The sequence below is a fragment of the Phaseolus vulgaris genome, chromosome 5 (assembly GCF_000499845.2).
Source record: "Phaseolus vulgaris cultivar G19833 chromosome 5, P. vulgaris v2.0, whole genome shotgun sequence".
NCBI classification, from domain to species: domain Eukaryota; kingdom Viridiplantae; phylum Streptophyta; class Magnoliopsida; order Fabales; family Fabaceae; genus Phaseolus; species Phaseolus vulgaris.
In genome coordinates this window covers 22,484,093-22,501,093 of record NC_023755.2, presented here as the reverse complement: position 1 = coordinate 22,501,093, position 17,001 = coordinate 22,484,093, and positions in this window count along the sequence as shown.

Sequence of the window (17,001 nt, the reverse complement as noted above, 5' to 3'; positions counted from 1 at the left end):
AGGAGAAACACTAGTACAAAATAGCAATACCACGACCTCATACAAAGATGGTTAAAAGAAAATCATCGTTGATAAAAAAAAAACGATGGCAAACTTGTAATTATGCAGCATTTTTAACGACGATTATGTCTGGAATCGTCATTAAAAACTAGTCAGGCAGGCAATTAACGACGGTTGTGCCTTGAACCGCCGTTAATTATGTGTTTTTAAAATCCTGCCAGTGCTTTTTTCGTCCTCACTTCTTCATTCTCAGTTCCCTCTACACTTGTTCAGTCCAACTCACTTTTCACTCTCGATTTAGCTGCTATTCACTACGCCACCTCTGTTTCGCTCCAGCACCGCTCCTGCCCCGCGTCACTGCACCCACAAACATGTGCCTCCTTCGTCGCCTTCGCGCTGTTGCTCCTCCCGCACCGTTGCACGTCCCGTGTCGTTGCTCGTCCCACGCCATCGCTCCTGCCGCACACCTCTCCCTGCCCCTCCGCGTGCCTCCACGCTTCTCTCACGGATTCCGCGCACTCCTTGCTCCCCGCTGCAGCTGCGGCCAACTCCTCTCTTGCGCCTTGGAGCCCTGTGCAACTGCCCCACTGATGGAAACCAAGTAGAGGATGCTCAAGCTCATGAAGCCCAAGCCCAACAAGGGGCCCAAGCCTAACGAATCACTAGGAGCATGGCAAGAGCTTTGGGACAAGAGTATTAAAAGATGGCTCTTCTTATTTCTTTTATAGAGTAGAGGTGCGGATGTAATAAATAGGTGTGTAAGTAGTAAGGGATGCTAGGGGGAGTGTAGATAAGAGTTAGGAGGTGCCAAACTAGGAAGGAAAGTCACACTTCCTTCATGCATAAGTTGGCACCGAATTTGAGTGTCATTTGAGGCACATTTGGCTTTGCATTTCAGCACCTTATAGGCTATAAATAAAGGTGTTGCCCTTGTACAAATCAGATTTGGAAATTAGAAGTAGAGAGACTATACTCAAATTTAGAGAGAAATTGTGAGTCTTGTTGTCTTCTTCTTCCTTTGCCTTATCTTGTGTGCCAATGGTGAGCTTTAAGTGGCGGCATTCCTTCCTTTATCTTGGAACAAGGCTCCAAGTGGCGTGATTGCTTTTCCAAGTCTCAAATCCAGCAAGCTTAATGTGATTCCACTAGCCATATAGAGAATGATTCTTGACATTCTTAGGAATCACCTTGAGCTGGACATTATAGAGGCACTTTTCTTAGAGTTGGATCATTGTTCTAAGATAAGAACTCACCAAAAACTAGTACCAAATCCCAAACTCATTTGGATGCTCCACATATTGTCAAATTGAATCAACAAAGAGAGGTAAAATTGAAAGGACCGAACAGAATTGAATAAGCAAACATATGAACCGAACAAAAGTGAAATTAAAAGACAAGAACAGAATATAGGTGCTGGAAAAACAGAAAAACCGAACCAAACAACTGAAGAACACAAGACAACATGAACAATTGAAAGAGAAGAAAGGAAGGAGAAGAGAATGCTCATGAAGATGGAAGAATGTTGGATGATCTCGCCACTAGAAGTGTGGAATGCTCCTAGATGAGAGTGATGCCACCACTTGAGGACTCCAATGATCCATCAAGATAAGACTAGAGAAGAAGGCTCCAAAAGCTCTCCAAAGTTCACTCAAAATTTGAGTAGAGTTTTCTTAGATTAATTCCAATCTGAATTTTACAAGGAGAGCACCTCTATTTATAGCCTAAGGTGTTGAAAAATAAAGCTAAGAGAATTCAAAATTCCCTCCTAAAACTATTCAAAACCGGCGCCTATTCCATGCATGAGGAATGTGTGACTCTTTCCTTCACTTTGGCACCTCCTATTCTACTCCTACACCTATCTACTAATACACCCCCTAAAGCTCCTAACTAAAGCCTAAAAGATGCTAAAACAAAAGAGTTTTCTAATGTTTCCCTCTAAGCACCTTCAACTAAAGAAATTACAAAAAGAGAAAATAAATGTCCTCTAGCTCCCAAAGCTTTGAACATGCTTCTTGTAATCCTTTGAGGTGGACTTTGACCTCCATGGGCGTCTTCTATTTGTGCCTCCACCTCCTCTTGATCTTGTTGATTGGCCTCCATGTCCTCTTGGGCTTGATCTCCATCAAAGCTTCACTCCATAAGTGTTCTTTCTTTCATTCCTTTCCATTCCATTCGGTAGTTTCTTTGTTCTTAGTGTTTCCTTGCATTTCCACCGTTTAAATTTGTGTTTTCCAGCTTTGTATTCATTTTCTGTTCGGTGCAGTAGCTTTACCTTTCAATTCTTTTCGGTTTTTTAATTGTTGTTCTTCTTTCCTTGTTGTTGATTCCATTTGACAATATATGGACTTCCATATGAGCTTTGGTTTGGTGCAAAGTCTTGGTGAGTTCTTGAATTAGAACATTGATCCAATTCTAAGTAAAGTGTCATTTCATGACCAACTCAAGTTGCTCCTAAGAATGTCAAAGAATCATGTATTCTTGTTATTGCATTCACATCATGTGGTATCTAGAGTCTAGGCTTGTTTCTTGCTTAAATTTTGAGTTGTATTGCACTTTACTTTCAAGAGCTCTTTAATTCAAGTTGTTTACCATTCTGTTTTAGGATTTATTTTGAGTTTTCTTGCTGTTTTTCTTTTGTTACACCAAGTGTTTGTGAAAAGGATTATGGCACTCATTGTTCATATGAGTATGGCTGCTCTTTTGGAATGGCCCTCTCCTTCCTAGAGCTGACCTTAAGCTTCCTTTCACTTGTTGTTATATCTTGTGATATGTCTTTTAATTTTGTAATCATGTCAAGTTTTGTCTTAGTCATGTTATTCCATAATTGTCATTACTTCTTGTAGTACTTTTATTGCTTTGATTGTTTCTTGCTTTGGTTTACTTTCTGTTTTTTGAGTTTATTGCTTGATCCTTTGTGCATTTTCATTTTTAGATTTGAGTTCATGCTTGTATTCTCATTCTATACAAGTTCCTTTACATAATTTTCATTATGTCTTTGCTAGTTCATCATACTGTTTTTCATTCCTAAATAGGCTCCTCTATTTTCTTACAAACGTGCTACTGTTTTCAATTTACTGCAATTAATTGGCTCACTGGAAACTTGTGAAAATTTGGATTTACATTCTTCAAAGTGTTATAAAAGCATAGAAAAAAGAAGTATTCAAAAATTCCAAGTACACAAAAAATGATAAATAAAATATGAAAAGTGTACAATACTGCCAAAAAGAATACGGTAATTGGGCAGCAATTTTGAAAAATTTATTTCTCTCAATTGGCTTACTGTTTTTACCTCACTCCAGTGCCATTATTGAGTTAAGACATTGAAGTTTCTGTGGTTAATTTTTCAAATTCCAGTTCGCATTGAATCATTCCAGTTAAATCTGTCAACATAGCACAGTTTGCATTAAAAAAAAAAAATTTCCAGTAGCTGTTTTCTGTTTTCTTCAATCTACTCTAGCACTTTTCTTTAGGACTCTTTTGGTGTGCCTTCTTTATTCATTGAGTTCCTTATTTTCTTGCTTGTCTTTCATTCATATTCTTTTCCAGTTTGTCATACATTACTTTCTGTTTTTGGTTTAGCTTTTTCTTGTTTATACCTTTTCTTGCTTGTCTTTTTGTTCTTCTAAAAGTTTTGTGGGGACTTGTTCTTAAGTGTGTTGGTTTGCTGTGACATTGTTTCATTTGAAGCTCCTCCATTCCACAAGAAAGACTTGATTGAGGACAGAATACTTTCTTGGAGTGGCTTGAGTACTTTCTTGGGCATTTTATCTCACTTTATTTGTCTAACAAGTTTCTTTCACTGTTTGTTTCTGTTTTTTGTATTTGTTGATCATGGCTCATTTTTCTAGTGTAGAATCCTCGAAACCTTGCTCATCTCAAAAGGCAGCCCTTTTTGAAGACTTAAAGAATGCCAAGCAATCCAATGCTCACTATCTTGATGTGATAAGACAAATGGAGGCAAGGCTCCAAAGTTTGGAGTTAAGCCGCGAAGAAATCCATCAAAACCGGGAGAGAAGACCTCATCCTCCTCTTCGGCATTCTTCAAGACATTCTCATTCTTCTCATGGTTATTATGAAGACAATGCACGACCAAGGCATCATCACCATGAAGAGAGGCGCCAACATGTGGCTGACCCTTGTTCTCCTAATGTAAAACTTCCTAGCTTTAGTGGTGAAAGTGATCCCAATGTATACTTAGGATGGGAGGCTAAGGTTGAGCAAATTTTTTATGTAAATGGGGCTAGAGATGAGCATAGGGTTAGATTAGCTTCTTTAGAATTTTTGGACTATGCCATGTAATGGTGGCATCAATATCTCATGGACATTGACCTACACAAGAGGCCACCCGTGGTCTCTTGGAACGATTTTAAAGCATGTTTACGTGCTAGATTCGTACCCCCACACTTTAGGAAAGACCTAATGTTGAAACTCCAACGGTTTCATCAAGGCACGCTAAGTGTGGATGATTACTTTAAACAACTAGACACGCTTTTAATTCGAATTAATATGGATGAGAGTGAGGAAGCTAAGATAGCTAGGTTTGTGAGTGGCCTTCGAAGGGACATTCAAGACGTGGTAGAATTACAAGAATATTCTTCTTTGGAAAATGTGGTGCACCTTGCTAGTAAAATTGAAAATCAATTTGCAAGGAAAAATGCTTTCAAAAATTCTTCTAAGGATAACTACTACCACTCTTCTTGGAAAAATAAAAATAACTCTTTTTCAAATATCCCTTCTAAGGACTCTACTTTCAAACCTAGAGATTCTAAGCCTTCCACTTCCACTTCTAGGCCTAAATCACCACCTAAATCGTCTAGTAAGAAGTGTTTTAAATGCTTAAGCTATGGACATATTGCTTCTAATTGCCCTTCTAAACGAACTATGTATATGCATGATGGGGTAGATGGTAGTGAGCATGAGTCCGAATCTTCTAGACATTCCTCACCTTCTAGATCCCCAAGTGAGAGTGAGAGTGAACGCCCACATGAGGGTGACCTATTAGTAATAAGACGCATGCTTGGACAAGTTTTAAAACCTTTTGATGAAACTCAAAGAGAAAATATTTTTCATTCAAGGTGTCTTATTAATGATAGGGTATGCTCTTTGATTGTGGATGGGGGGAGTTGTGCTAATGTGGCAAGCACAAGAGTGGTAGACAAACTTGGATTGCCTACCATCTCTCATGCCAAGCCCTACAAGTTACAATGGTTGAGCGAGGTGGGTGAGTTAGTGGTGAACAAGCAAGCCCTCATTACATTTTCCATTGGTAAATATAAAGATGAGGTCTTGTGTGATGTTGTTCCAATGGAAGCTACTCATATACTTTTAGGTAGGCCATGGCAATTTGATAGAAAAGTTTTTCATGATGGCTTTACCAACAAAATTTCTTTTAACTTCCATGGGCACAAAGTCATTCTTAAGTCTCTCTCTCCAAAGGAAGTGCATGAGGACCAAGTCAAAATGAGAGAAAAGAGAGAGAAAGAAAATGACAAACAAAGTTCCAAGAGAAGCCTTCTCATATCTACCCAACAAGTTAAAAAGGTAATAGTAACTCACAAGCCTACTTTTTTAGCTATTCCTAGACCTATTGAATGTGAGTCGGCTAAGGATAGTCCCACATGTTTGGACCATATGGTAAAGGAATATGAAGATGTGTTTCAAGATCCTCCTAAAGGCTTACCACCACTAAGAGGGATTGAACACCAAATAGACTTCATGCCCGGGGTTTCTTTACCAAATCGCCCTGCATATAGGACCAATCCCCAAGAGGCCAAAGAAATTCAACAACAAGTTGAGGATTTATTAGCTAAGGGGTGGGTACAAGATAGCATGAGCCCATGTCCTATGCCTGTCATACTTGTCCCAAAAAAAGATGGGACATGGAGGATGTGTACGAATTGTCGCGCTATAAATAACATTACCATCAAATATAGGCATCCCATTCCTAGGTTAGATGACTTGTTGGATGAATTACATGGGTCTAAAATATTTTCCAAAATTGATCTTAAAAGTGGTTACAATCAAATTCGAATTAAACATGGTGATGAATGGAAAACCGCTTTTAAGACCAAATTTGGTTTATACGGGTGGTTGGTCATGCCTTTTGGCTTGACTAATGCTCCTAGTACCTTCATGTAACTCATGCCTCATGTTTTGAGAGCATTCATTGGCAAGTTTGTTGTGGTTTACTTTGATGATATTCTTATATATAGCTTGTCTTTAGAAGATCATGAGTCACATGTTAGACAAGTATTAGAAACCCTTAGGAAGGAGAAATTGTATGCTAATCATGCTAAATGTTTCTTTGCATTAGATCATATAGACTTCCTAGGGTTTGTGGTAAGTTATAAAGGGGTGCATGTAGATCAAACAAAAGTTGCAGCAATTCAACATTGGCCTACACCCACCAATGTCAATGAAGTACGAAGTTTTCATGGCCTTGCTAGTTTTTATAGGCGGTTTGTGAAAGACTTTAGTACAATTGCCGCACATTTAAATGCCATAGTAAAGAAGAATGTGGTTTTTAAGTGGGGACAAAAGTAAGAAAACACTTTTCAAACTTTGAAGGATAAATTAACTAAAGCCCCCATTCTAGCCCTTCCTAACTTTGCTAAGACATTTGAAATAGAATGTGATGCCTCTCATATAGGCATTGGGGCCGTTCTCCTTCAAGAAGGACACCCCATAGCTTATTTTAGTGAGAAACTCAAAGGGAGTCATCTCAATTACTCCACTTATGATAAAAAAACTTTATGCTCTTGTTCGAGCTTTGCAAAATTGGCAACACTATCTTTTTCCAAAGGAATTTGTGATCCATAGTGATCATGAGTCCCTTAAATATTTGAAAAGCCAAAGCAAGTTTAATAAGAGACATGCTAACTGGGTGGATTTTATTGAGCAATTTCCTTATGTGATCAAACATAAACAATGTAAAATTAATGTGGTTGTCGATGCTCTTTCAAGAAGATATACCTTGTTAAATGTTTTGAATGTTCAATATTTAGGATTTGATCACATAAAGGAACTTTATCATGATGACTTAGATTTCTCTCTAATCTATCAAGAGTGTTCCAAGGGAGGTCACAAAGACTTTTTCTTACATAATGGTTTTCTTTTCAAAGGAAAAAGACTTTGTGTTCCCCAAGGATCCATAAGACAATCTCTTGTTAGAGAGGCTCATGAGGGTGGGCTTATGGGACATTTTGGGGTAGCTAAGACTTTAGAAACATTGCATGAACATTTCTTTTGGCCTCACATGCGCAAATCCGTACATACCTTCTGTGATAAATGTATAGCATGTAGGAAGGCTAAATCTAAGGTCCAACCCCATGGTTTATATACCCCTTTTCCTATCCCTACAATGCCTTGGGTTGATATTTCTATGGATTTTAACTTAGGACTACCCAAGACATCGAAGGGAAAGGATTCCATCTTTGTGGTAGTGGACCGTTTTTCTAAAATGGCTCATTTTATTCCATGCCACAAAGTGGATGATGCATGCCATATTGCAAATCTCTTCTTCAAGGAAGTTGTTCGTTTACATGGACTTCCTAGAAGTATAGTATCCGATAGGGATTCTAAGTTCTTAAGTCACTTTTGGAGGACCTTAAGGGGGAAACTTGGCACAAAACTTCTGTTTTCTACTACTTGCCACCCTCAAACTGATGGTCAAACTGAAGTGGTTAATAGAACTTTGGGTCAATTATTGCGATGCTTTATTTCCGGGAATCCAAGGGCTTGGGAGGATTTACTACCTCATGTTGAGTTTGCTTATAATAGGGTAGTAAATTCCACCACTAACCATTCTCCTTTTGAGGTTGTTTATGGGTTTAATCCCCTCACATCTCTAGATCTTCTTCCCATTCCTGTACTTGATGAGGTTCTATGCAAGGACGGTTTTGAAAAGGCTTCTTTTATTAAGGATTTGCATAACTGCATCAAGTTACAAATTGAGAAGAAAGTTGGTAAGTATGCTGACACTGCCAACCAAAGGAGAAAGGCATTAATCTTTGAGCCCAGCGATTGGGTTTGGCTTCATTTGAGAAAGGATAGATTTCCTTCTCTAAGGAAGTCCAAACTTATGCCTCGTGGTGATGGCCCTTTCCAAGTCATCAAGAGGATTAATGATAATGCCTATGAGTTAGATATGCCTACTACTTATCTTGGAAGTAATTCTTTCAATATTACTGATCTCACTCCTTTTGCTGCAAGTTTCCCAAATTCGTGGACGAATTCTCTCCAACCCGGGGAGTATGATGGAAACCAAGTAGAGGATGCTCAAGCCCATGAAGCCCAAGCCCAACGAATCACTAGGAGCATGGGAAGAGCTTTGGGACAAGAGTATCAAAAGATGGCTCTTCTTATATCTTTCATAAAGTAGGGGTGCAGATGTAATAAATAGGTGTGTAAGTAGTAAGGGATGCCAGGGGGAGTGTAGATAGGAGTTAGAAGGTGCCAAACTAGGAAGGAAAGTCACACTTCCTTTATGCATAAGTTGGCGCCGAATTTGAGTGTCATTTGAGGCACATTTGGCTTTGCATTTCAGCACCTTATAGGCTATAAATAAAGGTGCTGCCCTTGTACAAATAAGATTTGGAAATTAGAAGTAGAGAGACTATACTCAAATTTAGAGAGAAATTGTGAGTCTTGTTGTCTTCTTCTTCCTTTGCCTTATCTTGTGTGCCAATGGTGAGCTTCAAGTGGCGGCATTCCTTCACTTATCTTGGAACAAGGCTCCAAGTGGCGTGATTGCTTTTCCAAGTCTCAAATCCAGCAAGCTTCACTCCATAAGTGTTCTTTCTTTCATTCCTTTCCATTCCATTCGGTAGTTTCTTTATTCTTAGTGTTTCCTTGCATTTCCACCGTTTAAATTTGTGTTTTCCAGCTTTGTATTCATTTTCTGTTCGGTGCAGTAGCTTTACCTTTCAATTCTATTCGGTTTTTTAATTGTTGTTCTTCTTTCCTTGTTGTTGATTCCATTTGACAATATATGGACTTCCATGTGAGCTTTGGTTTGGTGCAAAGTCTTGGTGAGTTCTTGAATTAGAACATTGATCCAATTCTAAGTAAAGTGCCATTTCATGACCAACTCAAGTTGCTCCTAAGAATGTCAAAGAATCATGTATTCTTGTTATTGCATTCACATCACCCACTCACGGCCCTAGTAGTCTGATGATTTTTCATTGTTTATTTGCCGGAATGACAACGGTTTTTAATACGTGCCGTTATAAACAGTTAATTTATAACGACACTCGGAATAATGACGGTTCTCAAACCATTTTTTTATGACCTTTTTAACCGTCGTTAAAGTACTTTTCTGCACTAGTGATATACAAAGATAAAAAGGAAATGTTGGAAAACACTCACCCAAGCTCATCTAAGCTAGAAGCTTATAGAGGATCTCACCCAAGTTAGCTTAGTCATGCCCAGGCGAGATCATTCCAGAGATGTTAGGCATGTTTTCATCCAACCCACCCAGGCGATAAGTCACTTAGCCCAAGTTCAACTAGGTTAAATATGAGGCGTGAGGCACAACCCTAGACACCATTGAGATAATAGGTGTTAGAAAACCAGAGAGGAGGCAGTGGTCAAGGAGAAACATCCTGGATCTTTTTTCCAAATACATACATCAGAAGACATAATATTTTTCCAATTTTCTCTACTAACCCCTCAGCTCCTTATTGTTGAGATCCATCACTTTTAGCCTTTGCTCCCGTGTAAAACACGACCATCAAAATTTTAAAAAAAAAGCATAAACAAGAAAGTAGGGTAAGCTAGTATTTTTAAAACTTTCAATAGGATTTTATAACCGATAATCATTTAGGAATGTTCTCATCATAAAGGAAAAAGACTCAAACAAAGGAAAAATATGCAAGTGGAAAAGAACTCAATCTAGAGTAGAATTAGTGAAAATGAAAGATGTGGAATTAGAGCAGAAGAAAGGAAGACTTAGATGGTTGAATTCATTCATGGAAGTGGAGGAATGGAGGACCTCACGCCCCTTGGAGGAGGGGAAGTCCAAGATAATTGATGAACAGTTGTCACCACTTGAAGCATGTTACGAAGATAAGACTCAAAGAAAAATAGACACTCAGAGATTCACTCAAGCAGAATTTCTTTACTCAAAATATGTTGTCAATTACAAGAGACAAGGCCACTTATTCATAGCATGAGGTGTCTTGAGTTTAGTGTGTGGAGGGAAATTCAAACTAATGTTTAGCTCCCTAATTAGACGCCACTAAAAGTGGATCTATGAGGGTCATGTTTTTCACATTCAAGCATGTGCTTAATGTGGAAAGTGTGACCACATGCGCGCCTCTAGTTAGGGTTTCTAAAAGCCTAAGCTAGGTTATTTTTCTTGGGCCAATGTGAGCTTAATTTATTACATTTAACCCTGTCTTGTAAAAAAACTAAAATAAAGAACAATTGATGTTTTGGTCCATGCTAATGTGTTCTTCTCTTGAGGATCCTTTGAGGAATAATGGGTTATGACTTTCTAGATGTGGAATGTGTCTGGCCAAGCCCTGAGTCATGTGTCATGTTCTTAGTCATCCTCCTAGAAGGTTGGGTTGGCTTAGTAGGTGATCTATCAACCAGGGTTTCATCACATGTCATATGGCAGATAAATTTCTTATGATCTACCTAGTACAAATCTTGTTGAACCAAGTGGTGTTCAAGCTTTGAAGAATCCAAACCCTTTGAAGGATGTTGAAGCCTTGGCTATGCTTGTTGTTGCTGTGCTGGTTTAGTCTAGTTCTAGGGTAGTTTGAGTGTTGTAATCCACCCCTTAATCGAATCTAAAGCATAGGCATTCTCAATCTTTGTGAAAGTAAAATGTTTTCAAACTAAGTTAAAAAAACCGATTGTTTTGTCGAAACAACCGATTGTTTATACTTAGATGTTTTGAGAAAAGATTTGAAAACTGTTTTTCAAATGGTTAAGCTGTTAAAACCAAAACAACCGATTGATTCGAGGAAACAACCAATTGTTTGTTTTGGGACCATAACAGAAAAACTGTTTTATCTTTGACTGAGCTTTAAATGATTTAAATGCTAACGCTCCAGTCATTAAATGCTTTGACCAATCTTTTAATGCAATTTAAGAGTTTGTTAAGATTTGATAACAAACTACATCTTTGAATAAATTCAGAAAAACAGATTTGAGAATTAATTTTTTGACAAGTTTTTGCTAAGAGTTTTTGAGTTTTTCAAAGAGCTGAGATTGCTGAAAGTTTGTGATTGATCAAAGTTTGTGGAATAGGATTCTGCTTGTATTGATTTCAGATTATCTTCTGTAACAAGTGTAATCCTTGTACTTTGTGAAACAAGTTTCGTTTCTGTGTTTGCTGAGATTGGCTGTGTGTTCTTGAGGGATCAAGATCAGCAATCTTAGTGTTGGTGTGTTGGCCAAGAAGAGTGTGTGTCTTGAGGTATTCAAGGTCACTTTCTTGGTTGTGGTGTAAGTGATCAAGTTGTGATTGCTTAGTGGATTTCCTTAGAGGGTTTCTGAGAAGACTGGATGTAGCTCTGGATTTGGAGTGAACCAGTATAAACATCTATGTGCATTCTCTCTATCCCTAACTCTTTAAATTCAGTTTTGATATTTGTTAACTGGTATAAACAACCGATTGTTTCGGTAAAACAACCGATTGTTTTTACTAGTGTTGTGCCTTTTGCTTTATGTTTTGAAAAACTGATTTCTTAATCAAGGATTTCTCGAAGTAATTTCATTCAAGGCCGAATAGATTGCGAAAACTCTCTTTAAACAATTCACCCCCCCTAGTTTAAAGCTATATATTTTAACAAATCTCTTTTGCACCACATGATATATCATAGAAATCTCCTTCAACTCTTAATGCTTGAACACCTTCATCTATATTATTCCAATGTATCAAGAGAATCTGGATCATCTCTTTCACAAAGTCTCAAAATCAATACATCACCTAAACATCTCAATATGATATTTTCTTTCTTAAAAATACTATGTATCAATCACACTTTCACAAGATTCATATTCCATCTTTCACATCAACATACCATTTAATCACAAAAATTTAGATTTTTAAAATGGTTAGAGAATATAAAAATTATTCACACAAACACATGAAATCAATGTTTCATATAAATGTATAGTTAAAGTTTTACATATAATTTAAATAAATAAAATAAACAACCATCAAACAAACCTTTAAATAAATAAGAGGTAGCTTTGTGTAAATGACTAGTGTTGGGAATTTGGCTCGAGCTCAAGGAGTTGAAGCTTGAGCTTTGGGAGATGCGCTTGAGCCCAAAGAGTTGACACTCGTCGAATTTGAGGTAGAGAGGAACCTAATAACTACACCTTATTTCACTTGAGCGTAGGGGTGGCGTTGAACAAATTTGAGGCAGGAAGCACCTCAAAAACTGTATCTCGTTCTGCTTGTGCGCAAGAGGCCGAAGCTGAGTGAATTTTAGGTAGAGAGCACCCTAAAAATTGCACTTCATTTCGCTTAAGCAAAAGGGGTTGTCGTTGAGCGGATATGAGGAAAAGAGCACTCCAAAAACTACACCTCATTTCGCTTAAGGACACGGAGTTGGTGAATGAATTTGAGGAAGATGACACCTCAAAACTGCAAGTTAGCCTAAATATATAATGTTTTTTATTTATATATACAAGTATATATCTCATTTAAATCACAATTTGACAAGTAAATCCAAGAGTTAAACTTTAAAATACATTTCAAAATCAATCTAAACAATAAACTACTTACAAATTGTTTAAACTTCAAACCAGTTGCACTAAATAACATTTATTTTACTTAACAAAATAAACTTTGGAAGATAAATTTGGAACTTGTGACTATGTCACATTCACACATCTCACAACTATATCTAAACAATCATCCACTTATCAAATTGTTTAAAATTTAAACATTTAAAGCAAATAAAATCTATTTTACTTAATTTGGGAACTTGTGACCATGTCACCTTCACATTCATATCCTCTAACTCGGGGTTTTAAACCAATTTCCCTTACTTGATTAGAATAATGAGCATTCACAAATAGCTTCAACTCCAAAAGAGAGCAAGGACAACCTAACCCGCACCGCATAGTCCTTATCAATTATCTGAACATATCATTAGCAACCTAAACTAACAAATACTAATCCTGAAGCCATGGAGACTACATGCAAAACATATCTACCTAAGTGAACAGAAAACTCAAAACTTACTCAAAGTGAAAAGGAGCATAAGGAAACTTACTCTTAATAGAAATTAGATTGAAAAGTTTTTCTTTATTCAGTGTCAGAAGTCTAAATGTGACCTTCGATCGTCAATCTAATGAATAATGAAGTTGGAAACCTCGAGAGAAGGTATAGGAAAAAAATAAAAGTTTTTCTTGAGAAATAACAATTATCTTGAAATAAAACCTGAATAACTAATTTTTCTATTTATATAAACTTTTCATTTCAATAATAAAATATTCAGGTGTCATTTTAATTATATAACTTCTACTTTTAAATTTATTTTTTAGGTTCTTCTAGTGGGTAAGCAAAACACATTTGCATGATTTATGCCTTCATGGACATGAGCAACTATCTTTTCACTTTTGGGTTTTCACCTTACCATTTTTCATCTTTTGTTGGAGGCTTCACCTTCTCGCCCTCTATGATGTGCAAATCCATTAATTGTGACCATGTCATAGTTGGATTCATTTAAGATAATGACTATGTTAAAGACCTATTGAAATTGAACTATAACTAGAAGTGATTTGTGTGATATCTCTCCAGCTAAGATCTTCAAGAATTTAGAGAAAGAAAAAAGAAATCTTAAACTCGGAGCTCTGATACTAAATAAAAAATTATTTTCATTCATATATTTTTTTATAAAAAACATTATTTTTATAGTACTCCTACAAATCAAGTGTTAAATAAGAGAATTTATACATAAAAGTTAAATTAAAATATTCTGAATATTTTATATACAAAATTAAGTACAAATCTAAAATTTAACCAATAATATATTTGCATCCCAATAAATTGTGTTGCTTATAATTATCATTAGTATTATCACTTGTTCTATGTTATTATTTATTCTATGTTATTATTGTAATGTATATTTTTATCTCGATAAAAATGTGTCTTTAAGTTTCATAGAATAGGATAAGTTCTTTCTACAAACCATATTCACACATAAATTTAAATTTTAATAATAATTATATAAAATGTAACTTTTAACTATTTAAATACATTTTTTTATCATAATATTAATTTTATAAAATTATATACTTTATTTTTAATTATAAGAAAAATAATTATATAAATAAAAAGAAATTTATTACTTAAAATTAATTAATTAAACTACATATTTAAGAGTGTTTCAATCCTTTTACAAATTATATAAATTTATTAATAATATTTGAGAGAATCCTTTTACAAATTATATAAATTTATTAATATTATTATGTCAACCTAATCAGATTTCATAGTTCACAGTGATACTTTTAAATATATATAGTATTTAGAAAAGGAATGATATACATCATATTCGTAACATATCATCTTGCGACACGTAAGTTTAAATTATATTATTTATTATTAAATTAAATACTTTTAAAAAAATTAAGATATTAATTATAATTTAAAAAATTATATAATTTAAAAAAAAAAATAGTCCTTTAAGTTCTCAATTCTCAAATATCTTTTATCTTATTTTTAATTTATATTTTTTTAAGTATTTAGCTCAAATAATTTAACTTTATTGTTATTATTCACAAATATTTCCTTAAGTGGTATAATGGTCAATTAATATATTAATTATTAATTCTTATAAAATTTGAAAATGTGAAAATATGTAAAAAAAATATATATAATTAGCCATACAATATAAATAAAATATATTTTAAAATTTTTATTATTAGCAATTAAGTGTTCAGTCGCGATTCGCGAATCATTTAATTTATATTTTTGAAAAAAAAAAGCATTTGGAGGGAGAACGATTTATCACAGAATTCTATTTATTTATTAAAAAAATATTTAGAGAAAAAAAGTTAATCTGCAAGTAATTCCATTGTTAGATAACATAAATTCTTATGATATTTTTAAATGGAGTATTGGTATCGGATACATATTTTGAATATTGATATTAGTAGAAAATATATACAATTTAAAAATATTTATTGAATTTTTAACAATTATAACACTATTTTAAAAATAAAACTTACATTAATTTTTTAAAAAAATTTAATTTAATTATATAAATTTATATTATAATTATAAAAATAAAAAACAAATACTTAAAAAAAACGTCTTTCTACTAAATAAACTAAAAATACTTATATATTATAAATTTGATTATTAATTTATATTATTTATAATTGTATAATATGTGAATTCGTGTCTCATATATTATATTTTAAAAAATTTATATATTTTTGTAATTTTGTTCGTATTTTATAGTGTTCAGTGTTTCGTGTCTATGTACATAAATAAATTACAGTAAAAAAATAACATAAATTTGTCTTCGTAACAAAATACTCAAAATTGTCAGAAATAAACATGCCGTCGCGAGAGAATCTGTTCTCTCACTAATTTTAGTGTTTTAGTTCTGCATCGTTGTTAACAACTGGAACGAAAATTATTTAAAAATATTCATTGAATAATATTTAAAAATACTTAGAGGAATAAAAAATTATTAGAGAGGAAAAATTGACTTTTGTAAAGATTAAGCATTTACACAGATTTGATTGATTGTGGCATTTAATAAAGATAATTATAAATTAATAAATTGCGACTAAGTCCACTAAAATTGCACTTTAAAGTGAGATTTTGCGTTCAGGAGGTGATTCCTTTTATGAGTATTAGAATAATAAGTTGAAATGGTGTCTGAGAATTGTTATAAAACCTTCTTACATGGGTTTAACGGTTAGGGATAAAAAATAATAATAATTAATAACAGCATGTTTATGAACTACAATGTTATAAATTGTTAATATTAATTTAATCAATCAACTAAATAGTTAATGATAATAAAAGTTGTCTCATAAACTGTCTACCTTTTTACATTGAAAGCAATTTTAGTGACTATAACTAATGTAATATTTATTTATTTAATTCGAAAAATGGTTAAAGAGCAGTGTATTTAAAAGTTGAATTTTGGTTGGGAAATTTAGAATGAAAAGTGAGAAAAGTGAGAGTCGGTGAGTGATGTTGCTTGGTAGTGTTGTGGGTGCCAACCAGCCTCGATTGACGCGCAATCGCCTTTTCTCCATTGCCGCGTTCCTCTCCATTTTTTGGACCCACTTGCTTCCCTTTCTTCAACTCTCTCTCTCTCTTCCCCACCATTTTTTACTTTTACTTTATTTCCCAACAAAATTTCAATTAGAGAGTAATCACAAATGCCACACACCACTTTCATCAACCTCCTTCTACAATTCATCTATCACTTCAAATACCTGTGTACTCCATATATCAATACACAATTTTCAAGTTGTACTGATAGGGTAAAACCGAGAGATTCATGCCGAGAACTACATAGTATAACAATTAAGATGATTAAGTTAAAACCGAGAGGTTTTGACCGAAAGCAATGAAGACAAAAGAATAAAACAAAAATATAAAAGTTGTAAAAGCCCAATTAGATAAAAACTTGCAAGAGGGGTGCACAAATAATAAAAAAGGTGCAGAAAGAAGGCCCAAGAGTAAAGGGAAAGCCCATTAAAGAAACTCTATAAATAGGAGTTCAGAGATAGAAAGAGGTAAGAGTGATTTTATCTGATGAATATTAAACCTTTTCTGACTTTGGCATCAGAGCGACTTGCAGGTACCCCCCACCTGTCGTGAGGAGAAGCCGAGAGCACCAGCCTAGAAGAGAAGCCGAGAGTACCTGCCTAGAAGAGAAGCCGATAACACCAGCTTAGAGGAGAAGACGAGAGTGTCAGCCGAGAGCATTAACCGAGAGTACCAGCCAAGAGAAGAAGTCAAGAGTTCCCACCAAGGAAAGAAATTAAGTCTTGTTAACCTTT